This window comes from Anas acuta, chromosome 1 (assembly GCF_963932015.1).
Source record: "Anas acuta chromosome 1, bAnaAcu1.1, whole genome shotgun sequence".
In the NCBI taxonomy this organism is placed as follows: Eukaryota; Metazoa; Chordata; class Aves; order Anseriformes; family Anatidae; genus Anas; species Anas acuta.
This window is the reverse complement of record NC_088979.1, coordinates 168803053-168828298: the sequence shown is the minus strand read 5'-3', so window position 1 is coordinate 168828298 and position 25246 is coordinate 168803053. Positions and strand designations below refer to the sequence as shown.

At 45.8% G+C, this 25246-nt stretch overlaps 1 protein-coding gene and 1 long non-coding RNA gene across 7 annotated transcripts in view; one reads left to right on the top strand and one right to left on the bottom strand.

Annotated features, from left to right (window-relative positions):
- Nucleotides 1-25246, top strand: part of HMGA2 (high mobility group AT-hook 2) — a 112949-nt gene that overhangs the window by 62851 nt on the left and 24852 nt on the right. The gene's annotated exons all lie outside the window — the stretch shown is intronic.
- On the bottom strand, nt 14964-25159 carry LOC137849550 (uncharacterized). Of its 2 annotated transcripts, XR_011091949.1 has the most exons (4): nt 22237-25159; nt 16208-20114; nt 15603-15797; nt 14964-15164 (listed from the first exon to the last, which is right to left on the bottom strand). It is a non-coding gene; the product is annotated as an uncharacterized lncRNA (long non-coding RNA). The 2 variants fall into 2 exon arrangements; XR_011091948.1 differs by having other exon boundaries at nt 16208-25159.

Here is a 25246-nt window from a genome sequence, read left to right as displayed (position 1 = left end):
CTGCAGTGCCCAGTCAGCTAACCAGGCTGGTTGGCCTGGATGTAATAGACACCCTGGTGGCACACATGCCGTGGTCATGCCACAGCCAGGACCTCTTGGGCCTATTTCACCATCTGCAAAGCGCTGTTCTTCTGAGGGAACCACACCTGATAGCACTTGTGGAAATTTGGCAGCTGCTGAGAGTTGGGAGAGAAATGAGAGGAGTCAGGGCACTGGCTAGTCTGCATCAAGTACAGTTAGAAAACTTCCGTCTCCTTAACTGTACAGAGATGCAAGATATGAATGACCTCAAGGCACGAGAGCCCCTCTAGAGCTCTTCTGTATCAGCTTCCAAACCTGGAGTGCACAATGTTTTATTAACAGTCGCTATAACTATAAACACTTCCTTGGCACCCATCGTTATGGTATGCAAGGGCCTTCATGCATTTTAGCAAATTAATTAAATGTATTACCGTGTTTAATGCCCACGGTGGGAGAGTCAGTCCTGGGCCATGTGGACTCAGAGTTGCATGGTTTGAGTGGGACACATGATTAAAGGATGTGTAGTCATAATTCCAATCAGTGTACTGACAAATTTATTTTGTATTTGTTCTCTTTTTAAATTCACTTTCCGAAACACTCATTGCCAAAAATACCACAGGGATAATGAAATTATGTGAAAGCAGCTTTACGTTTGAAATTATATGTTTCATACCTCCTGAGAATATCTTGAATGGTGTAGAAAATTGAATTACCTTTAAATAATGAAGTCTTTTTCTCAAAGAATATTGGTAAAAATGAGCTTTGCTGTCCTCAAAGAACTAGTGCTGTAAAATGCCAATCACTGTTTAATTGTGATTGAGTATGTTAATTACACATGACAGACTAAAGGTCTTTGAAGTCTAATTCTTGATTGTGTCTAATAATCTGTGTTTTATAGTGCCGAACTTTAAAATATAGGCCTGCAGCTAAACCAGAGTAGGGGAATATCGCCGTGAGGTCACATTTAACAGTGATTGAAGGTGAAGTCCTTCTTGTGTTCACTTGGAGACTAGAGGAGAGTCATGAAGGGGTCACCTCGGGGGTCAGAGTCTCCAGCAGCAAGCTCAGGTTTTGTGTAGAGCTATTTCCCATGGATTTGGCTGAAAAAGGATAAGAATAACCATTTGGAGACTGTGTGACTCAAATAAAATGCTGCCCCTCCCATTAAACGCAGGAAATATTGGGATGAGCAAGGTAAAGGTTGTGCCTCGGTGTGCTGGTCAGCCACTTCCAGCTCTGACAGAAGCCTCCTTCCTCTGCTGGATGGGGTGAACTAGCAGATGAGGATCTGCTGGGTGGCTTGTGCATACCCTTTTGGATGATGTGATTCCTCCAGGTGAAACAAAATATCAGGCCAAATACGTGCTCTGTGCAGGAGGTAAGATCTATGTTGGAGAAGACCTTTAGAAATTTTGGCTTATGGAAAGAGCACAGCGACCATTGTCTCCCGAGTCCCCCGTGATGATAGCAGGATGAAATTGCTAGCTTCAAGGGAAGAACAGGTGACAGCATACACAAGTGCACATTTTGGGCTTTACTGCAATAAAAGACACGCAACACCTACTAGCTCAAAAGAAGGATGTCCCCTACCGCTCATTGCTTCCTTCTTGCCCATGGCTCCTGTGAGGATGGGCTGTGAGTGGCCATGTCCCACTGCTGTTGTGGGTTCACAGTGCTGGCTCCCATTTCCTCTCTGTTGCATGGGTGTAGTTCAAGAGCAACATAAATCGAGGGTGAGGAGATTCATCTTCTGTCTGTTACATGCAACTGCAGCAAAATTTGAGATGCACTGGTGTGTGGCTCAGCTCGGATAGGAGTTTACTGGCACTGGTCTGGAATTTTTGGAGGATTATTTTTTTCCTCCAGAAATGCTCAGTTGTTTAATCAAAGATTCCCAAGAGGAAAGGGTAATTTCAATTAATTTCCCATTTCAATTAAAAACAAAAAAAGTTGCATGTCCTGTCCCAGCATTTTCTAAATGAAAAAGTCTGCTTTTCTGTTTGAAATATGAATCAGTCCATGATTAAAACAAGCATTAAAGATCAGAATTGAGTACCTATATCTGAAATGAGATTTCAGTTGATTCCTTGTGTTTTGTGTTCTTGTTTCATGAACATTTTTTGATGTTTTTATTTTCAAAGGACTTGTAATTACTTTTCTTCCTCAGTCCTTGAAATTCCAGCTGTTGTGTTGTGCATTTTCCAGTTGTCTGCCCTTAGCATGGCGGTTGTCAGATGACAAGGCAATTTCACTCACGTTTTGGTTGTAGGACAGAAGTGTGTCCTCTGCCTTGGTAAATATGGAGGAATCAGAGCAGTAGCTGGAAAGAAAAATGTGCTTTTTGATTAATAGCACCGTGTTCTCTCTTAGCATCAGGAGCTGACTTCTCAGCCCCAGCTGGTTGGGGAGCGAGACAACGGGGGGGCGGAGAAGACCATGGTACCACTGCCATTGTAGGGGCTGTGGGTCATGTATCTTGTGCAATGATGATGAAACTCGTCAAGTCTGGTTTAGTCTGAAGACAGACGCGTAGTCTGCAAAGTTCACGAAGTGGGGAAAACACATCCTGATCAGTACTAAATTCTGCGCGAGATCTTTCGGAAAGATAATATAGCCTCTTATGTGGAGTTATAATAACCTCATAAAACCGATATGAGGTCAGTTCTTCACCAGTGCCAGAGCACAGAACTTGCCCTTTACATTTCCAGATCCCACGTGCACATGAGGTATATATATTTTGAAGAATGAAGGCAATCGATCATGGGAACAGCTTGCTTAGGGGATGTGGTGAAGTCTTCAAGACTTGCAGTCTCTAAATCACAATTGGATGTTTTTTCTAAAAGACACGCAGTACTTCAACCTGAAATTATGATGTTGATGCAAGAATCGCTGGGCAAAAGTCTGACTTGTGCTGTGCAGGAGGTCATACTAGGTGCTAGCAATGGCACCTTCTGTTCTAATTGGTGTCTGCTGGAAGTGTTTGGGGATTTATAAGTTAATATGACCTCCACACTCTCAGAGTTCAGTGTTTTATTCACTTTTAACTTACCATGGAGACTATTCACATTGGGTTTAAATGGCTGATCTGAGCCAGCCTAGCCAATTTTGCCTGAAGGGGCTGGAAAACCATGCCACGAGGCACGCTGGTGGCAGAGCTGGGAGGGCAGCAGGCTCCCAGCGAGGGCTGCAGGCTCTCAGCATCCCACGGGAAGAGGATGCCCATCATCAGGCGTGGATCTGGCTCTCCATCCTCTTCCCCTCACCACTGCCCAGTTCTCACCCTGCAAACCTCCTCATCAAGAACAGATTGCCAGGCCCCCTATATTAAATATCTACCTCTCCTGTGACACGAGGGATTTTTTGCCATATTTCTGGGCACTTGACCTCCACCTGAATTTTACTGTAATTATCTTCATTGGACCTCTGCCATCCCAAGTCCAGGTTACAGGCACATCCTTTGGAAGAGGGTTGGTTTTATTTGCTTATCTAGGAAACAGAAGTTCACATCCTGTGAGTTGCACTGGCCTTGCTTTTCCTGCTTGTTTCTGGCATTACCCTGCCACCACAGCGAAAATCTGTTTAACGTACTGGCTCCTGGGGAGCAATAATTGCATTATCAGCTCTATCAAGTTATCAGTGAACCTATAAAGCAGCGTATTTTCCTGAACCCCTATGCCTTGCAGCCTCAGTGCTTTCAAAGCAGCACACATGAAAGAGATTGCTGTGCCTGGCATCAGTACAGACTTGTGCTGAGACCAGCCTCGTTTATTGCAAGTTTTATTACCTGTGGAATTTTAAAAGGATGTTCAGTGTAGCATGTCCGATGGGCAGGAAGCAAACCAGGGCTTGATTTTTAACTCTGGTTAATATCCAAATATTTTGTTGTACAGGAACTGCTAATTTTTGTTTAATCTTTTTAACAGCTACTGAGCCAACACCAGCCGTGGTCATACCCATGTAACCTCAGAAAGGAGGCTGAGGGCTTGCATATCCAGCAAGCTATTCTAGATTTAAATAAGGCCAATTTAAGAGGGATCTGCTTTAGGACTGGTAATTTGTATTAATTGGGGGAAGGTGCATCAGTGTATAAGACCTGTTACTCAGTGGGAGGGATTTGAGGATGGCAGTCTTCAAGAGCTGGCAGAAGCCAGTCTGTGCTAGTTTTATTTTATTCCAAGCATGATGTTAGTTGGCATGTGATGAGATCACGGTTTCTATTAGATGTTAATTGAATTTCTTACAGTGGTCCTTACTGGTATCGCTTCAGTGGAGGTCCTGTCAATGTTTCCATTATAAACTTTGTTTATTAGTAATATTATAACACAGTCATAATAATTCTACCCAGATTTAAATGTAGGGCTCTGGTTCTCAGCTGAGATCCAGGAACATTTCTCTTTTGCTTAAAATCTGAAGGAAATCGGTTTGGCCATGGTTTAGTTAGAATAAGACAAAAATAGGATTTTGGCTGCATTTGAACATATTTTACATTTCTTCCGCTAAAACAGAAACAAACATTTTATAGGCAATAATTTTCTGTAGTGTTTTTATATATAACAAAATTAAGGAACGGGACAGTAAAAAGATTCAGTGTACGATTTAACTGGCTATCCACATGTGAAAATATATCTTAATTCCCCATCTCCTCAGCAAGTAGATTTTATTTAGAGGTTAGTGGGGGGGGAGTAGGGGTTGTTATGCTCTGAAAGTATCATGTCGGCATCTCCTTTTAAAAATATATATTTTTAATAGGCTTAGATCATGGGTTCACTGATCTGATGTTCTGTATATAGTAGCCAGCGTGAGAAAAGGATACAGGCAGTCTCCTAATAGACAGTTATTAACGAAGGAAGCCCACAAGGGAAGGTCCTGTCTGGTTTATGGGACTTTAATGGTTGTCAGATGCCCTGAAACGCTAGGATTTAGATGTAGATGTCAAACAGTGCTAATCCACTTTTTCACTTCTGCCTGTTCACCTTTAGCTCCTGTAGCTGCTTGTGGTAACTCAGTGTAAATAAGGGACCTGCAAGCAGGGTCCTGGCCCTGCTGACGCCTCGGACAGCCTCCACAGGCACTCTGCACCTTTGGGCAGGTTGAGGGCTGCACAGAGCGTAGCGATGTCCTGGTTCCCGTTCCTGCTGTGTCTGCAGGCTGGAGTGCTGAGTCCTACTAGGGAGGCTGGCCCAAAACAAGTGTCCCAAGGCTTGGCAGACTGCTAATGGGAAGACGACTGCATCTTACATTTGTACTCCCCCAGATCTTTCTGCCTGATTGTTTTGGGGGGATTTCTTAGGAGGCAGGAGAGAGAAGGATTTTTAGGCAGAGTTTGTGGGTACGGTTATTCTGTAACACCCACTAGATTCAAGTGGGAACTCTGTGGTTGTCTGAGGATAGAAAACTGCAGTCAGTGTTTCCCAGACTGTTTTGCAGAGGCCGGCACTACTCACAGTCTTTCTTCTAAAAATGATTTCATCAGGTGGATTTAGTGCTTGTGAAAGGTGTTAGCCCGACAGCCCTGGAAATCAAAGTCATCTGTTAATCCCTCATCTGGATTACATCACTGCTATATTGTCATTGCTATTGTAGCTGCCTGGAAAAGGTACTAACCCCGTAATTCCGGCAAGCAGTCATGCGCTGAAGGCCTGACGGGGAGGAACAAGACAGTTTTAAGCTTGGTTGCCTGCCCTTGGTCTGTGACTGCTAACAAGAGCTCTGGAGAGCAGAATTGCAGCACCCCTGGCTGCAGGGCAAATAGTAGGTGCAGAGGGGCTGGGGCATCACCATCATGATTTGCACTGGGAAACTTGCTGCAAGGTTGTTTTTCACATGCGAAATCTTTATTCATTTTTCAAACTTTTATGCTAGGAAGTCCATAACTGTGTACTCCAATAACTCCAAGAACATGAAGTGAACAGAGGAGGTCTTAGAAGATCATATAGCAGGGATGGTTGTATGGTGCGATGAGCGTGGCTGCTCAAATGCGCTGGAATTTGGTGCATGCTCATGAGAATATATTTCATAGATACTTGCTGACTTCAGATAAACCCAAGGCAGTAATTAAGCTATTTCTATGAGACAACAGGAAGGGGGAAAAAGAATGAGAGAGTCATTTTTTATGTATATTTTGAAGTGTATGGGAAATTGTCTGGTACTGTAGCAACAGGGGCTCTATACCAGTTTTGCATGATGCTGAGAGCCAGGCAGAGGTCCCAGCACTTTGCTGCACTGAGTGACTGGGTTGCTCGGAGGGGCTCCACACGTGGCTTCCTCGTGGAGCCCTTCACAGCGGTGTGGCAGCATGAGCCAGTTCTCACCACCAGCTGCCAGGTGTTGGCTTTGTCCTGCACGTCACCAAATGGCTTATGTTTGGTCCTCAAACACAGCACTGTTTGTTATTTGTACAGGTAGAACAGGCAAATCCAATGGTTTAATTTATTCTGACCTGTTCCATTGAAGTGATGAGGATAAAAGTGGGGTGCTCTGGGGGCTGAGCCGGTGAGGTCTCCATCCATGGAGCCATACTGAAAGCAGACGTGTGGGGACTGAAGGGTACGGGTTTCAGGAGCAGAAGCATGCAGGAGTGTGCTGTTAGAGCAGAACATAAAGCTTTGCTAGCCACTGCTGACACTAGTAGATGTATTTCTGTTTCATATTTCATCAGAAAATCGGGTTTCAGGTAAAAACTAAATTTTAAACTGAAAGCACTTGCTTACTTGAGAAGATTTTATCTTTGTGGAAAACCCCCAAATGTAGTGTTTTACACTGGACACCGAACTGGTGTACCAGTAATCAGTTTTCCTACAAAAAGCCGACATTATCTCTCCATCAGTGTGTGAAAAGCAGGGGGGAGGTGGCAGAGGTGCGTGTGCATTTCCCAGCCTGCTCTCGCATGACCTGAACCGAATCCAAGCAGTCAGCAGAGTTCAGAGGCACGCCGAGGTCCGCGGCGTTAACCCATTCACAAGTTGGAGACCGAGGGGAAGGAGGAGGTGCCTGGAGATACCACACTCATGTGAACCTCACCGGCCAACTGGTGAGCTGGTGTAAATTGGTCTGGCTCCGCTGACCTGGAGCTATGCTAAGTATGCATTAGGGGGGCTGACGCATTCAGGCAGATCTTGCTTTGTTTGCATTCATTCAAAAATCGTGCCAGTACCCAAGGCATGGCATCAGCGATCATTGCAAAATTTCAAAATAGAAATCAACATGATTTTTGTGTGCTGTGGTTGGTTTTGGTTGTTGTTTTTTGTTTGTTTGTTTTTAGTGTGTGTGTGGTTTTGTTTTGTTTTTGCTCTGTGTTAGTTATTTATGGCACTGGTAACTACAAATTAGCGTGAATCCCAAGAAGTGTTTGATCTAAAATAAGGAAAATTCCTTTAAAGGAGAAACGCTTAAAAGGCTGATTGTTATTTATTTTATTAAGCATATAAGGGTTGTTTGGATTTGTGTCCTGGCTGTAATTCCTGTGTTTAGAGCGATGCTGATGGGAAAATGGTATCCAGCAATTTATGAAAGGTGATACTGTGTCAACAGATACGCAGTGGGCTGGGACATGTGACAGTAATCTTCCATGGCATTCGGAGCATTCAGACCATATGCTTTAAAACATCACTAAAATACATGTCAGAACCACTTCCTCCCCGTGGCCCCCTCCCGAGGACCTCATGGGGGGACGCTCAGGAGGGGAGCTGTGGGGCAGCCTGAAGAGGAAAAGGGCTGGAGGGAGAGGTGTGTGGCGCTTTCTGTGGGATGAAGGAATGAGGTTCAGATCTGTGAGGAAGGGAACTGGCGGAGCAAGCAGCTCTGTGATGTGGATTGGTGTGAGAGTTGCTCACAAGTGTTTAGAGGCTGCTTTTTGGAAGGTCTCGTTGCAGCAATTTCATGTAAATTAGTGGTGCACACGTGGCTGCTGGCTGTTGTTTCCTCTTCTTCTGCGCCGTCCTGATTTTTGTCTACAGGTTATGAGGGCTTTTTAGAAGTGGTCTTAGCACGCATAATTCACAGAGGGGATGAGGTCTAAAGAATGGTACAGGAAGATTTTTGTCTTTGCAGGCGAGCATTGGTGAAAGATTTATTTTCCAATTCAGTCAAAGCTCGTTGTCAAGACATCTCGTCTGTACCAGCTGCTTCTGGTCGGTGAAGGCAGGGGTGGCCCATACGAATGCAAGCCACACAGCTCAAGAGGATATTTTGGAAGCCCTTTGGAGCATGCCTACAGCCCCGGGGGATGGCAGGAAGCCCCCTTTAAGCTGGGACAGTACCTCTTTGGCTCAGCCTGGGAAGCTGAAAGCTCAGACAGGAGGAAGCACCTCAAACCACAAATAAACAGTCCTGTTCATGTGAAGGTAATGGGCCAAAACTAGCTGGTTTTACTCAGGCAGAGCTCTTGCTGAAGTCGTTAGGCAGTGTGTCTGAAGAAGGGCTGTGGGCCTGGCTCTGGAGTTATTTATTGGGACCTGCATGTCTGAACCTCCCGATGGTAGCGTAGCGCTCATCTTCCTCCAAAACAGACTTCCTGGGAAAGGAGCAGTGGGGGAGTCCTGTGTGGGGGCTATAAAATGGTTTACATTCTGTGTTAATATTGATTTAACAATCATAAAAGGAACATAAATGTTTAAAAATTAAACATTTTTTTGTTTAAATATTAAACACTGGCATTTTTCCTCCTCCTGATCTTTAAATCAGCCTTGAAGGCGGCTGGGGCTGTTTCACAGTCATTTCTTGCCATCCCTCCTAGGTAGCTTTTTAGCACAAAAGCTCCCAGGCGGGAGATGGTACCAAATGGCTGATGGTAACCGAAAGGGTTATTTCCAAATGTGCGTCACTGTTTACTCCTGTCGAGAGGTGTTCCTCACCTTTTGAACTCTCTGACTGCCAGCCCAGGTCATCCCAAGTGTCACGCAAATTGATATTTCTGAATTCAGCACAGCATAGAGGGGAATAACCCGTTCAGGCCTCTTTGAAAGAGCAGTGACAGCTTCCTTAATTGAATAAGGGGTGACTCAGTGTTTTATGAGCATCTCTCAACACAGTCATTAGTTTTATCAGTCTGCAGTTTTAAAAAGACAGCCCTTCTGCAAGCAGCCCCTGAGTCCGTGCCAGCTCGCAGCGCTGCTCCGCCAGCACCACCTCGCCATCCGCGCCAGCTGCTGACTCCCAGCTGCCCTGAGGTGGTCCTGGCTGCCTGGAGAGGGCACGGGAATGTTATACCTCTTCCCATTTCCTCTCCTTGGGCCAGAGGAGCAAACCGATCTCGTGTAATTTTGGGCATCCTCGGAGCTGCCTGTGCCAGCGCCGCCTCTGCAGCTCGGACCTGCTGGCGGAGCAGCGGCTCTCAGCCTCAGTCGTACCCTTCCTTGCAACCAGCCAGAAAGTTTCCTTTACTATGGCCAGTAAGGCTCACTGCCCTCCCTCAGCAGGTCGAAACAGAGATACATCTTGAAACACACTCACCATTAAAAAAAAAGAAAAAAAAAAAAAAAAAGGAAAGAAAAATCACTTCAAGGCATTCCTTCCAAAAGTGAAATCTCTGGGATACGTTCGGTCAGCCAAGAAGAAACTGCGCAAGAAAGTTCCCACAGTCACGCTTCCTCCTGAGCCGCGGAGCTGCAATCTGACAGCTAAATAAAGCCATTTTGGGGGCACATTTCTACCTTCGTTCAAGTTGCCTCATGCTCGCTGTTAGGTAAGCCTCAGGGCCGCGGGGCAGGCTCCCTGGGAGAAGCGACAGGCGGTTGCGAACGCCCTGACATTTCAGGCAGCACATGCTTCCTGAAGCGTGTGCGATGGGATGTGAGCAGGTAACTCTGCTCTGCCCTGCAGGGCATGGCCGTTCCCAGCGAGTGGGAGCACGGTGAGGAGCTGGGAAAAAGGCTGCTGAAGTTTCATATCCTCCATCTTGGGTAGCAAAGGCATCGCAAATGTGCGGGAGTGCAGGTTCCCTCTGATGGGTCTCCTCCTTCCTGCCCGATCCCTCAAGGTTATGCGAAAAAGTCTAAGGTAATAAAGCTGCTAGGGTTTGTGTGGATGGCTGCTCAAATACCCCAAGGGGGGAAATGCTTAAGGGCTGGAGTTTGTTTTCTGGGATGTTCGCTACAGCTGTTGTGGAGGTTGCAAGGCTTGTGATCACCTGGCAGCGGGCAGCTTGCCTTCCCCTGCTGATGCTCCCAAAACGTTGCATTTTCACACCCAATGAATAAAATGCTGGAAGGAAGCTGTTCAACTCCCTGCAGAAGTTGCGCCCGAGTCTCCCATATGCTTGCAAGAGAGTAAATCTTCTGGCTGTGTCTGCCACCTCATTCCTCAGCGCAGCTCGCAGAGGATGGAGGAACTCACTCGAGCAGTAACCCAGCCCGGGACGAGGGCTGGCCGGGCTGGGGGAGACCGAGGAAGCGGCTGAATTGCTCCCATGCTTGTGCCGAAGTGACAGTACGAGCTGTGTGTAAGGCATGCCTATCTTTCAGCAACAAGTTGTTTGTCTTCCCACTCTGATTGTTAATGACCATGAAATGCTAGCGGGAGGCCAGCCAGGATGCCGATTCTCTTTCTTTCTCTCTCTCTTTACAGCTTTCAGGGATCCTAATGCTTTGGGATAATGAAATAATGTGGGTTGTCAGTCCAAAATAATAACACTTTACAAAGTGGAAATGCAAATTTCCTGCGATATCCCTGAATAGCAGGTGGTATTTCCTGATGTATTGTTTCTGACCTTCAGGGAAATTGATATTATGAACTGACGGAGGAAAATTAGTCTGGTATCAAGCTCCAGCAATTAAAGTGAAACAATGAGAGGACAGTCAACTGAATAAAGTGACAAGCAAGGGAAAGCTTGGATTTTGTGTATTTGTTGCCTTTGTTGTTTTATAACGCTGTGGGCAGGGGGTGTGGTTAAGATGCAGCAGCTCTTTTTGCAGAAACACCGGTATCGGAAAGGAAATACAAGGAGACACTTAGCGTTAAGTTCAATTACTTCTAAGGGCATGAGCATATATTATGGAATAATGAATGGTATTAGTATTATTAAATAAGTAAAAATTATCTGGGTAACAAGTTAACTAACACTTGTATATGTCTGGAAAAACAGGCAAAGATTCACTTGAGCTTCTAACAGTAAGATCAGGAGCAAACACGCTTGTGTTTCTGTTGAACAGATTTTGCTTTGAAAACAGGGCAATCTGTGCTTGGTTACAGGCAGGAAAAAATCACAAGATTTTGGTCCTGATTTTGTAAAAAGGAGATGAGCTATTATGTTTGTTAATCTCCACCTCATGTAGATCATATCATGTAGACTCATTCCTCGTTTGAGTGAAAACCACCTCGGGCTATCTCATGTACATAATGCTGTCTCCGGTACCTACCTAAAGCATGGAGTGATAACTGGTTTTACATTTCTTCCGAACAGACTGCTGCATGTCCCTGTGTTAAAGATAATTTCAAGGCTGAAGGGCCTTTATAATGCCTTGGCTCATCCTGTGGAACCTCCAAGATCCATTTTCTTCCAGTACAGCCATCCTGTGTGCTCCCTCACTCTTACTCTTGCTATCAACCCAGTTGATTTGAGTGGGGTTTGCTTCTGTGAGGTTGTTCAAACAAAGCTGAGATTTCTAGTTATGTGCTGGTCTTAGTGGATTTTCTGTCAACTCCCTAACTTTCCTTGATGATAGTTTATTATTTAATTTCTCTGCAGAAAGTGCATGTATGCTCCTGTAGCACAAGGAAATGCTTGTGACAAAGAAACCCTCCTGGTAGTCATTCCACAAGATAGAATCTACAAGATAGAGTCTTGCAGAATAGCTCTTGCTTGTTATATTGGTGATGGAAGTATCTGACCTTTGATTTGTAGATGCTAAAGCCAGAGCGGACCACATGGTATCAGATGTGACCTCCTGCACAGGACGAGCCATTGGAGTCCATCACAGATTGCACAGAAATGTGCCCAGGGGAATTCCTTCTTACAGGTGGCATTTGAATGGAGGTGACAAGCTCTCATAGAATCAGAGAATGGTTCGGGTTGGAAGGGACCTTAAAGACCACCCAGTTCCAACCCCCTGCCATGGGCAGGGACACCTCCCACCAGACCAGGTTGCCCAAAGCCCCATCCAGCCTGGCCTTGGGAATGGTGATAGAGATACAGACTAGTTCCATAAAGCCTGCATTCAGTGGTGTTTTTGATGCCAACATGTCCTGTAATTAAGTGTTTCATCTCTCTGGACCTTTTTTCTTCACAGCCCACCTTTTATCAGTCTTCTGTGCTTGTAGTACGTGTTCTTTGTTTGAAGAGATCAGAGTAGCATCCAGTGCAGGGACAGTAAATTTCCCTGATCCCACAATTGTGGCAGGAAGGTCTTGTTGCCCCAGAGGCTTTCTGCCTGGCTTGCTGGGTTCAATGCTTGTTGCCGCAGAGATGTGCAGTACCATGGGAAAACAGGAACAGGCTGAGGAGCTGGGGCAACATTTGCTGGGCAAGGTGGAAATGCCAGCTTTGGTGTTTTTTTTCTGTTTCCAGTAGTGCAGGATTTGATTCCTCCCAGTCACACTGCTGGTCGCAGTACATAGTCCAGCGTGAGACAGATAGCTCATGAGCTATTGGGGAGGTACGTGCCGGCATGCAGAGGTACATGGAGGCACCTGCTGCTAGGATCTGCTCTCAGTTGACAGAATTGAAGAATTGCCCTAGAAACAGCAGTGGCTTGCTGAAAATTGTGTGATGTTTGTACCAGACAGAATCTGTACAAGGTGGGTAGGTTGCTGAACTTGATTTTAAGAATTAAGGGTGTTAAAAATGAACTCTGTGAGCCAGTTCAGTGCGTTGGCACTAAATTCCTTTCTCTAAATCTGTAAGAACAGATACGGACAGAATCTCTAATCTGAGGTGTTTAATGTATGACTGAGTTACAGCATCCTGGCTGAGCTTTGGTAAGTGTTAGTGACTACCTGTACACAGGCTTGCTACCCTGTCCTCACTGCTAAGTACTATTTTTTTACCTTAGTAAAATAAGTGTAAAGTGATGCTGTATATCCTCCCACCACAAGTAGGCTAAAATCTGTATAGTCTGTTATTGCTGCTTAGCTGGTAGTGACTTTTAAAATGCTTTGTAAGTCAGTGATGTGTTCATATCCTAAAGTAATGAAGAATACAACAGATGCATAATACCACAACAGAAAGTTGTCTTTTTGGTTAGTAGACATTAATATTTTAAAAACTCGGTGATCCACATTGGAGATAACACAAGTCAAGTCATGAAAGGATCATGGATGAGTACTGGCATTTTGAAAATTGTGGGGTTGTGATCTGAGTTTGTGGTAGATACATCCAACATAAACAGAGTTCTGTCTTATGACAATGTCCTGTTCTGTTTGGACACTAGTGTTGGAAAGGGGCTTGTACATGTCCCCTGGGCTATCAGATTATATAGATTAACTGGGAAACAAAATGAATACCTCCCAAGACACCTAGCTGCTGCAGTGGGATGCACTTTCCTTTCAAATTCACTTAGGATGAATACCTCTGCATGGTGCTCAAGAAAACCATGTCATTAGGGGTGTTGTTTTTCAGATGAGATATAAAATCAAGGCCCTGACCACTTGTGGTCATTAGAGTTCCCATGGCACTTTTCAAAAGAGTCGAGGTTTTGACCCCAGTGTCCTGGCCAGATTCCAATTTGTGTAATTACATCCTTCCTTCCCTGCCGCTCACACTGGATGTGGTGTTCTTTACCTCCTTCCCTAGCTGTATGCTACATTGTCTTGTGCTGCTAAAACAAGGCAGATCTCATCCCAGGAATGGCTGGATTGCAGTGCAGAGTTTCACGAGTCCCTTTTTCAGGTTCCCGAGTTACTTCCAGTATGGAAATCACTTCAGGATCTGCAGAGGTGAATAGGATACTCAGAGATAAGATTATGTATTTAAATACTGTGATCTTTGCTGGTTATCTGATTTATTATGTATTCTTAAGCTTTTTGTAAGAATATCCACGTTGAGCCAAGGAAAAATACCTGTGTGACCCCTTACACAGTGTCACAGGTCTCCCACAGGACACCTGGTAATGTGTTAGGTTTCCATTTCTAAAGGAGCCCTGAGGATTAAGAAAAATGTTCTTGGAAAAAAGGAGAAAATGTACTATGAGTAACACTGATGAGGACATAGGCAAACATGTTCATCACTGTGGTGTCCAGGCACTTCCCAGTTTGTTTTACTTGGAGTTGCTTGTGTGCTCTGTACCAATAGGTCAGGTTCAGATTCAAATTAGTTCTGGAGTCTTCAGGAACTAGATGTACTCGTCTCCATCTGTGTTATGACACGATGCTAATCAGTGAATGCATTATGCATTTTGCTCCTAAAGTCTCCATGGTTTACTGGCATCCCAAGCATTTCCAGGAATGTAACCTCTGCATGCTGAAGACTCCTCCAGGACATTGGCAGCCCTGTAGTTGGAGTGTAGCATGGCTCAGACAGCCGGGGAGCAAGCACACTCCCAGGTATTAATGGAAAGTGCCGTAAGCAAAGGATCAGAAATACAAATGGACCGACTATTTCCTATGGAAGGGCTGATTAAAGCTCATGGGCTGGATCCTCCCTGCCAAAATCATCAACAGTGTGAAATTATCCTGCATCCTCTTTCCTAAAGGCAAAGAAAAGCAACCATCTTTCTGCTGTGCTCTCTCTTCAAAGACATGTGGATCCTGTTATTCATCCATCTGATCTTGTCTCAGCTGGTCTGAGCACAGACATCATCCATCATTTTATCATGGGATGAGTGTGGATGTGAAAGTGTCTTCATGTGTTAAGTCATGGTTGGACTTGGACATAGACATCTCGAGTACCTTTATAAGGGATGTTTCAACCAGCTGCAGCCCAAAAGTGTCACCAGGTCTCATGGCACTTAGGAGTAAGGAGAGGGAGAGCATCACCACAGTGCGGTGTGAGGAACCATATGGAGCATGCGCAATATTAGGGGGATTCCCCCTTAGGTACACAACATTTATTAATAATATCCTGATACGGAGATCTGACAGAAATCCTGGCTTGGCTTTCTTGTCAGTCAGGAAACTTTCTGGAACCATGATGGTGCATCTGGAAGACTTATGAAATCATCAGTTTCAGGCTTGCAAATCAGTTTAGAGTTAGCAAAGTGTTGCATTTTTGACTGAGAAAAAGAAGCAAAAAAAAAGGAAGAAAAAAAAAGAAGTGGTGTTTACTAAGCAAAATGGAGCTAGGCTATATCACTTTCATGAGCTCTGCATTTGTTTAACCATAAAAAAATATCTAGATTCAGTAATAAAGGACAATTATACAATGCCGAATGAGCAAAACAACCGCAAATTGCCAAGGGCATGTGCCAGCAAGGGCAGACAGGAATTAAAGTGAAAAAACGTGGCTGAAAAGGCCACACATTTATTAACGTAAATGCATCTAAATTAGCCCTGAAGGCAGACATTCCTGGGAGGTGATGAAAGGCGAAGAGGCATGGGCAACTCCTTATCCCATCACTGTCCCCCACCCTCTTGAAGTGCTTGTATAACAAACAGTGAATGTCCTGGCTGTCCCGCTGCCAGCGCAGGCTAACCACAGAGCTGAAGCAGACCTGCTTCTGCACAGATTGCCGTGCTGAGAGATCGCTTGAGCTCTTCTTCAGGAAGAGCACGAGCTCCTGCGGGTCCGGCTGTCATCAGCCGGGAGCGGCAGGTTGTTTCTCTGCTTGCGGCTAGGGGTGTGATCCTCCGCCCCCTGAGGCAGTGCAGTCCAGGGGCCTTCCTCTTTCTTCCTTCTTTCTCATGATCTGAAAATACAAAGCCTATGAAACATACCTGATCCTAAAGTCTGAAAACCCGCTGGTACGTAAATACAGTCCTTCCATCCAAACTTCCTCATCACTCAGATCAAAATCACACGTCACTAACATGCTTAAGAGCCTAACAGAAGCCAAAAATAGGACAACACAGCCATCTTGTTTATGGCAGTGGACAAAAAGAAATGAGAATAAGGTATTTCTGTGTTTCCTCTCAGTTCCTTGCACTTCCTGGGCAGCGCAGAGACCTCATTCCCATCTGTGTGCAAGCGGGGAGAGTGTGGTGCATTTGGCTCCCTCCTTCCTACCATCTCTCTTTGCCACTTTTCATTTCTCCATCTATCCCTTGAGATCTTTCCCACCACACGACCCAACCACAAAATTCCAGCACCGTTTCCTACCAGCCAAAGACTTCCAGAAGCTGCTAGGTGTACACACACTGTCCTGAGCTGTACTCTGGTTTCCTCACGTCTCCCCCAAATGCTGGCCCTCCCTCCTTCAGTGGTGGCCTCCTTGCTGGCCATGGGGTTTGCCGGAGTGAGCACTGGGCTCACAGCTACCTCTAGTGTCCGTGGGGCTGCCTGCAGAGCTCACCTCAGGGTGCACCCTGTGCTCCCCAGCTCCCTTCTCAAGATAAAGCCTTGCTGGAGACTGGGCTGGGAAGCTGCTGGCAGGGGACACGGGGACATTGAGGTGCCTGGGAGCAGCCTGCTCGCCACCAGCAGAAGGACCTTGCTCCCCACCATCTGTATCTTCCCTACCTGTTAATACCTGGAGTATCAGGGTGTCCTTGGCACACTGCTGCCAACACTAAAATGGTGTTACAGCTGCCATTAAGCACTCCAGTGCTGGTACAATACCTGAGCTCGTGGAGGCGGATTACGTCCAGCTGCAAATTGAGCAAACTGGCTACCCATTGTATAGCCTAATCCTCAGAAGACATACGTCTTTCTGTGCCAACGACAGCAGCGTCTGGAGGCCAGCTATCCTTCTCCTTCACCCAGCAAGCTGATTTCACCTCTGCTGCCAGGACCACCTAACCACAGATGCTACCAACTTGTGCCTGTCTGGCACCTCCCAAATCACATTGGGTCCAATCAAAATAAAATGTGACTAGCTGGGAGATGGAAGCATTTACCTCTTTGGGTAGACTCTGCAACTAAGGATGTGTTTTAGCCAAGGACAGGATTTGACTCTGTTTTTCTGCAACACAAAAAATCAGCTTGTTTTGTCACCTAGAAAGAAACAACAGCAACAGCAAAGTAGGGAAAGTTTGAGGGAAAATCTCAGGGATTGAGAGCAAGTACACAGCAGGCTGATTATCAGAAATGAACTGCGTTTGGTAAAACGTTCCTAAGAACTGTACTATCTAAAGCCAGGCTGCTTTCCTTGTGCGTACGATGCTCCATGAGCGAAGCGACCCCTGCGAGCTGTGGCGGGGAGCGGGGCTGTGTCGGGGTGCTGTAGGCACTGCATTCCCGCTGGGGTATCGGGTTGCAGCACCATGATGAAAAAAGCTGCAGGGGATTTGCATGCATACCTAACGCACATACCTTTGATGTTCATGTCTGTTAGATCCGAGCAGCAAGTAGGATCTTCAGGTCAGTTGTAGCTTCCAAAAGGCTATTAAATAACTGTAGCTAGACAGTCCTTTAAAAATTAGGGTTAAAATTCTTCTCTACTAGGCTGGGCTAAATTCAATCTGTCCAGGACGTAAATAGCACAACTCCAAAACGACATGAGGAATATCAAGAGCAGCATCTTTTTCTCCCTCCCTCTCCCTTGTTCCCCTTCTTTCTCTCTCTTTCAGACCAGAAGCAATGTGCACACAGACATTATTCATATGTCTGCTGCCGTCAAGAGGCTGATGGTACGATATTGTAGACTTTGTCTTTGCAGTCTTTTAGCAAATGACTTCTAGCTGAATAAGAGAAAATAGTTTTGCTGCCACCTTTAAAATGTGTTGCTGTGTCCCGCAGATTTCACAGTGACGTGTATGATGAAATTACTGAGTGAATGGTAAAAGCACACCAGAAATGCAATCCAAAGCTTTTTTCTGCTTTGCAAGGAGTGCCTACACATCACTCATTTGGACATAATGAATGTAAGTTCCATTCAAAACCAACAGTATGAACTGAGTTCAGTATTTAACATACCACGCACCAGAATGATCCCAAAATATATCAGGCCAGGAAGTGGATTAATTACAACAACTCGCCACCAAGCCCCTGGTATATTTCAAGTACATAGAAAATGTATTTCTATTTTGGACACTGACTTCTTTATGAAACTGTGCCAGGATGTCAGCAGGCTGTTTGGACTCTCTGACAGACACTCTTAGCAGCATCAGTTTCCTGGAGGCAGTAATAATTATCAAATCTCTTCGATAGACAGACAGCTATCAGACATCTGTGTATCCCAGACGTACAAAAACATCCCCAGCCAACCATGTGGCTACCAATGGATGTGCGCAGACAAAGAAGTTCAAGAGAAGTGCCTCAGGCCAGATCCTCAGCTGCAGAAAATCAGCGAGGCACAGTCGACCCGCCTTCCTCGCGCCGTGTGCCTCTTCTTGGGAGGAAACCCCTGCCCAGCCATCACGGGGCAATGGGAGGTCACGGAGGGAATGGGTTGGATGGGACGGGGAAGCTCCTGCAGGGCTTCAGGGCCAGGCCTGGGGATGACCACATATGCTCTATACAAGATATTTCCCATTTCTAAGGGGTCAGAAATGGATATGCAAAAGAGGCTGCCTGGGTTCCTGGTGTCCTTACCTCGGTTTGAGCTGATGAGGGGACAGATTCCTCCTTCCTGACAGGGTCTGGAGATGTGTCTGAACAGTGCCTGGGCACAGCCTGAAGCACTGTCTGTGCTGGCAGCTGGGAGCCTGCCCTCCGGCACTGTCTTGTCCTCTGCCAGTGCAGAGGTTCAGGAAATAGCACAGGCTCCGGGGCTTCTTCCTCCAGGCAGTGTGGAAGAGATGGCTCCGTCTGGCAGGAGGAAAGGTCGTAAGGATGCACACCAGGCTGTACCTGGGCTGGATTGTTTTCCATTGTGGGTGAAGCCCGCAGGTTTTCTAGGCAGGGCCCACTGGGACAGGCTCACACAACAGCCAAGTGCTTGGGCACCCAAGGGAGTGAGGGTATTCCTTCAGGAGAACACGAGGAGGAGCTTCCCAGATCCAAAAGGGGTTTTGCTTTGCAAGAAAAGATGAAGAAAAGCACTTATCAGCAGAAGATGAGTGGAATCAAACACTCAATTCCCTGTGAGCCTAAGGGCTTTGGTGCTTGGTGCGCTCACAACCTGGCTCTGTGCCTCTAAGAAAGTGCAGGGAGTGCTTGCCCGGTGTAACTGCTGGGTGTCCGCCCCAGGAAGCCTCAGCACTGCCCGGAGGTGTCGCATCCCCCTGGGTCACACATCACTGCAAAATGCACAGAAACAGTGTGTTTTTCACGGACTCTTGTGAAGTGCAGCTTAGGGCTGCAGTGTGGCCAGGGCAGCACTGTGGTGAGACGTGGGCAGTGGGGCAGAACTGTCACCTCTCCCTGCCAGGACACTGCTGCAATCCCCGGGCTACCCAGCAGAGCAGAGTTTGCTCCTTGCTTTCCATCACTGCCACTTAAGGTCTTTTTCTGTCCCTAGCTCTAGACTGAGGGCATTCGTTTGCAGTGGCTGTCATAGACCTGGAAATGAATTTGATTATTCGTATCTAAGCCTGTATTGTGCAAAACGGGCCGTGCATGTTTTCCAGTTTCTGTGTGACGCAAGAACACTGTTACCAAATGAGTTAAGGTCTCTGTGACCTCAAAATGAGGAGAATGAGAAAGCCCAGAAAGATAAATGTTACCTGGCAATAGTTTTATTTTCAGCTAAAACACTGAAGTTCAGTGTTTACTTTCCAAACAGTAGCCGATTTTGCAGGTCTGGTTTGGGACTTTACCGCCCTATTGTGTTACTTCACTGGAGACCAGAGCAAAGTTCAGGGAGATTCAGGAGCTGCTGGCAGTCAGGTCCAGAGATGAGGCCACAGAGGCCAGTCCTGCAGCCCTGATGGGCTCCAGGCAGCCACTGTTGGTGCTACCACCAGGAATGGTCTCTGAAGCAGGACCCTGGTTTTTTGGTCTGTATGGTGGGAGCTGCCGGAGCAAGAAGAGAGGGAAGACGCTCTAACAGAAGTTGGAACCGGATGGTAATGTGATACGGCGCTTTTTCACCTCCAGGTCATCAATTCAAATCTCGCCTGTTCAGAAGTGGTCAAAAATTATTTCCATATGGGTCAGGAGAGATTCACGGTGAACACAGGGGTTGCTGTATCAAAACAGACAAGATAGTCTGGAGATAAACAGTTGCACAATAGTTACTTGTGTGGAGAGGTCTGCAAGGTATAAAGCTAAGTAGTTCCTGACCAGTTTATACCCCTGGATCATGAGAGCTAGGTTTCTTTGCAAATAACTTATCATTTATTTCTGTCTGCTAAAATGTATTCTTTTTTTCTTACACTATAACTATAAATAATGAACCTCCCCTTTGACTTTCTCAATAGCCTGTCTGTGCAGGGGGTTATAAACAGGCAGGTATATATGACATTCATTTAACAGGAGTCAGCTCAAGTTCCTTAGGTGCTTATCAAGAAAACATCAGTGCTAAATTGTGTACTAGAATTACTCTGACAGGCAGAAAGTGCTTCTCAATATTTTAGCAGAAAAATGCACAGGGTGCTGAACGAAGCCTGTGTAAAATGCATCAAGAAAGCTTATCAAATACACGATGGGTGGTAACGAAGTAACAGGGGAGCCCAACAGAGCAGAGGTGTCTCTGAAGAGCAGTCAGCAGCAACAGATCCTCCTGCAGCTGAAATGTGGGACTACAGCAAATGTATAGATTTCAGCTAGGTACAGCGATGGAAATTTTGCATATAGCATTTAACCACGGCTACAAGGTCCATTCATAGAACCAGAGAATCACAGAATGGTTTGGGTTGGAAGGGACCTTAAAGCCCACCCAGCTCCAACCCCCTGCCATGGCAGGGACACCTCCCACCAGCCCAGGTTGCCCAAAGCCCCATCCAGCCTGGCCTTGAACATTTCCAGGGATGGGGCACCCACAGCTGCTCTGGGCAGCCTGTGCCAGGGCCTCACCACCCTCTGAGGGAAGAATGTCCTCCTAACATCTAACCTGAATCTCCTTGTTTTAGTTTAAAACCGTTCCCCCTCCTCCCATTTCATAAGCTGCACTACCCTAAGTATTTTATGGAAATATACCCATTATCAACTGAAAGATTATAAAAATTAATATAATCGAGAGCATTGAACTAACAACTACTGTACTTTGAATTTTGCTTATATCCTTGATAAACTCAACGAGGTATTGTGCTCGAACTAAGCTGTTCAGCTATCAGATGAAGAAAAATGACACAGTTAAAACTCTCCCTGTTCTAACCATTACATTTGTATTTCCAAGATCTCTAGTTGTGGTGGGAAGCCTGCCACTGAGGAAGGCTGGGTCAAAGCAACTGAAAAATAGTGGATTGTACTAGTGTAGAAGAAATGAGAATTTGATTTTTAATACATTTTTTTCACAATTTTTATACTCCCAGAACATAAAACCGTTGCAAAAGTAGCAACCTTAAACTTGTAGTAGTGAAGGTAGCTTTCTGTAAATAAAACATATGAAATCCTAACCCCGCCGGCATCAGTTGGTTGACTTCCATTGCATATATACCTACCTGACTGGATATGGATGCCAGTGCCTGAATTTTCAGGCTACCAAAAGAGCAATTTGAAGCAATGTGTTTTGAATTTGCCAGGTAAAATATAAGATTTCAGTGCCAGTCAAATAGCTATTAAATGTCACTTTGTGTACTTGGAAAACTGTGATGCTTTCTGCTCCCCTCCACAAGTGGAGTAGAAGTGCTATTTACTTTGTCATCAGCTAAAGTTATTGGTGCAGCTCCTGAGATGTTGCAGGGTTTTCCAGCAGCAGTCAGGGGAGGTCAGTTTAATATGCTAATAAATATTTTTTGAATGACCTGACTTTGTATTTGGTATTAAAAACTCAGAGCAGCGCCAAGTAGGATAGAAAATAAAGAATAAAAGTTCCACAGATTTTGCCAAAATTCTCCACAGATTACTATTAGCTTCATTTATGAGACTGCACAGAGGACTGTGAAATCTCCTTTGAACTCTTAGGGCCAGATGGTTTTGCTGTTACATCCTAATGACCCACAGCAGTGTGCATACACAGACGCCCTGGTTGCCAGTTGACTGCAAACATGCGATGTGGGCAGGAGAATTCACAACCTGCCCTTCCAAAACACGAGCAGCTCCTGCTTGGGCGGAGAGGGAACCTCCCCTCGCTATTGATGCTGTGAAAAGCTTTTCTCCTCGCCCCTCTAAGGGACGATCATTTCCAAAGCAAGCCGTGAGCATACCTGGATAGGAGCAGCGAATGGCAGGCTCGCTGCCCCACACAGCCTGTGGTGGAGTCCTGCTGGTGGCCGTGAAGCTGGAAATTGCTTTTGTTGAGAGGAGAGGAGGCTCTCACAGCCTCTGTGGGCCTCCAGTCCCAGCGTTGGAGCACTGCGTGCTCGAGGAGTGAGGGAAGGGCTGGACTCGAACCAATTAAAGCTGTAGGGCAGAACAGTAGTTATTACGCTGTCATATGGAACTGCTTGGAAGACATGATTTATTTTGGATTATATTGGTTTCAACTGGTATAATATGAACTTCCTGATTTTTCTAGGATATGTAGACAAAAAGTCTAAATATGGTTTTACTCATCTTTTAATTTAGAACTACAAGTGTTTGGGTGACCTATGAAATTATTTTAATGATCTCTGCGCAACACTGAGCTGTCAGCACTATAAATGTCATCCTAACTGGGTATTAGTTTCCATCACGGTCATTTAGCCTCACCAGCAGAGCTACCTCCATGCGAATGTCTTGTCTGTGTCAAGCTGTGGGAATAAAATAGAGAGTCACTGTTGCCAAGAAGCATCAGTCAAACATCTTCATAATACCCCATTTAAAGAGGAAGACGCAGACACAAAACCTAGGAGCACCGTGACTGTGCGGCGTGTCCTTGGAGCTCCAGGCACAGCAGTAGGTGAATGATTTGCATGCAGGCCAGTGCTTTTAGCTCCGATCATTAAAAATGTGTTCCAGCGTCGCTCGTCCTGGTTGACATAGACTTACCCGTAGCCATCCTTATTTTTATAGGGCTACGAAAAGTCAAAGGGTAAGAAGAAGCACTTTAGAGAAGGGGAGGTGTGACAAATTGAATTTGATACAACTTCTGGCTGCTGGTACAAGATGAATATGGACTCGTCACATGAGGCGGCTCTTTTGTTCTCGTGTAGGAAGCAGAGAAATTGTTTGACCGGTGTCTGTATTTACCAACAGAGAGAAAAGTTATCTGATGATACAGGTTTTGGCAGAGGCAAGGAGTGCCTGAACAAGGTTTTGTCTGCAAGGACACATCTAGGATATTGACAAAGGGTAAAGTGACAGAATTTGAAAATAAATAGAGGGGTGAGGTGGCAGAGGAGCGGTGAAAGATGTGTGCTGTAGAAGATAAACAGTTGGGCTTTGAACTTCCAAACCTTACAGCCAAAGATAAAACCACCAAAAGGTTTGTGTACATTGCTCTCTACGTGGTTAATTTTTTTCTCTTCAAAGTTAGAGATCTTATCACAAAGTTTTAAATTACAATATTTTGTCTTAGCTCGTGTAGACATAGTAGTTTAAACATGCACTCTGCTGTATTTTGGATTTGTTCTCGTACGGTAGGCTTTTAAATGACGTGGTCACAGAATTTTTCCAACACTGTCACTTGGTCTTTCTGCCTCAAAACAGTTATAAGGAAGCTGCTTGAGACTGTCCTGTGCTTGTATTTGACATAAACCAGTAAAGTTTGATTTCAGGTACCCAGAACTTCAGCTGATACAGTTTCAGTGTAAAATAGTTGGTTTTCCAACTTGGGAAAAAAGTAAAATGTGAAAGTTGTGTGTTTCACACAGCTCCCCTTACGTGCGATCACTTAGGTAAGCAAGGCAGCCTCTGGCAGAGCAGGAGGGCTGCCATCTTGCTCTGCAGTCTCCTGGAGGGATATATAATAGTTCAGAGCTCTCCTGTCTCACGTACAACTTCATTTTGCTCCGAGGCATCTCTTTAAAGTCTCTTGTCCTTGTCTTTTTTGTGGTTCCAATCTTTTCCGTAACCAAGACGGATTCCCTTTCTTCCCAACTAGTCAAACACGCATTTGCAAGAGCCTTTCAGCTCAGAGGTGTCTCTGAAAAGATCTCTTAACTCTCTTTGTGAACACAGGACTCAGTGAGTAGACGCATTTGTATCCACAGTGTGTCCAGCAGTTCCCAAAGACGTCGCGTCCACAACGGTTATAGAAATCAAGGGGGTGCTTAGGAGACTTTTCATTATTCCTGTCCGCCTCAGTTCTCCTGCTTTGGGCTGCCCCCAGTGCCGTGGTCGCTGAGTGAGCAGACGCAGGGATCCTGGCAGGATTGGACCTTGCTGGTTTTACCCAGGGAGTGTTTGTCTGGTTGCATCACCAGCGGGGCGAGCGGTGCCCCTGGGTGCCAGCCCTCGCCGTGCTTCAGCCCGCACAGGCCGCAGCCCTGAGCTTGGCAGGCGTGGGCACGGCTCCCAGTGTGTCGGTGCTGCGTGCCGCGAGCGCCGGCCAAGGGGCTGAGCCCTGCCACCACAGTCCCGCGTAGCTCCGCTTCTTCCATCTAAGGGAGAAAGCACAACATGCGCTGTTCCCTGCTGGAAACCTCGCTGGCAGCAAGCAGACGCTGCCAGGGAGCTCTTGACATGAAGCACTGAGATAGCAAAGATCTCGAATGACTGAGATTCCTGCGAGCTTTGGTCAGTATCACAGGCAGTTTCCAACTGGGCAAAGTACAATATTTTCCCTCTGCTTTTTATGAATGGCTGTATAGTATTGTGCTCGAGTCAGAGTCCCCTGCGAAAGCCATTCATAAAAATAAAAACAAAACAAAACAAACACACACAAAAACTTTCTAGGTCCAGTCTGGAGCCACTGGGTGCCAGAGGCTGGGAAAACACACTGGCAGCCCGAGCCCCAGCTATCACTGAAAGTATTCAAGGGGCTTTCTGGTGGTCTGAAAAGTATGAAGTGCTGTGTAGAAGGGCAGCTGGTAGAATTACTTTGACACATACTAGGCAGAAAGCCAGGGCTGGCCTTGTTTCAGACATTGTCTTTCCTCTCATTGAAGTGTCAGGACCTAATTCATGGAAAATTTGGTGAGTTGGCAGCCCTTTCAGAAGATTTCATTGAGCTACAGTGTGTGAGAGTCACATGAATGCAGAGCACACAGCCAAAAATATATGGGGATTTCTGAACAGGAGAAAACAGTCAGCCGCTAAGAATGTCTACAGATTTCATGTGGCTTGGGAGTAAAC